The sequence below is a fragment of the Crocuta crocuta genome, unplaced genomic scaffold (assembly GCF_008692635.1).
Source record: "Crocuta crocuta isolate KB4526 unplaced genomic scaffold, BGI_CrCroc_1.0 scaffold69, whole genome shotgun sequence".
Lineage (NCBI taxonomy): Eukaryota > Metazoa > Chordata > Mammalia > Carnivora > Hyaenidae > Crocuta > Crocuta crocuta.
The window spans coordinates 697947-698660 of record NW_027551576.1 but is presented as its reverse complement, the minus strand read 5'-3'; positions in this window follow the sequence as shown (position 1 = coordinate 698660).

Below are 714 nucleotides of genomic sequence, written 5' to 3'. Positions count from 1 at the left end.
GGGAGATGGGTGGCTGAGGCGGTCTGACCGAGAGATGGGGGTTGCCTTCCCCCGCGGGAAGGGGGGACTATAAGGTTCGCTAAACTGGAAGGGAAAGAGGTGGTCAGAGGCAGGCAGGAGTGCGGCCCGCCCTGCGGCAACCGGAGGGGGAGGGAGAAGAGCGGAAAAGGCTCGAATCCGGATGGAGCCATTGCTCCTGCAGAGGGAGGAGCGCTTCCGGCTCACCTCTTGTCACTGATTGGCCGCTTGTGCTCCCGCCGTGTGTGAAAACACAAATGGCGTGTTTTGGTTGGAGTAAAGCGCCTGTCAGTTACAGCCTCGACAGTGCGCAGCCGCCGGGGGACTCTCGCATTGCTCCCTGGGTGGGATGGGTAGGTAGCTGGGGTGGGGAGAGAGCTGGAGGAGCGGGCGCGGTCGACCTCCCGCGGGGGGCGGGGGTATGTCAGTGAAAGTGCCTCCCGCGCGGGCGTCTGGCCACCCGCCCCTTCCTTGGAAGGAGTCGGTTTACCCGCCGCCTTCTCGGCTTCGGCATCTGATTGGTTGCTGAAGCCCGGGGAACGGCCCCTTGCCATTGGCTCGGGTCCCAAATGAGCGGAACCATTGAGCGGTTCAGCAGGGGTGGCGCGGAGGCGGTCGTTGGTACGGTCCTTCCCGAGGCCCAGCGCCGCAGTGTCTGGCCCCGCGCCCCTGCGCAACGTGGCAGGAAGCGCGCGC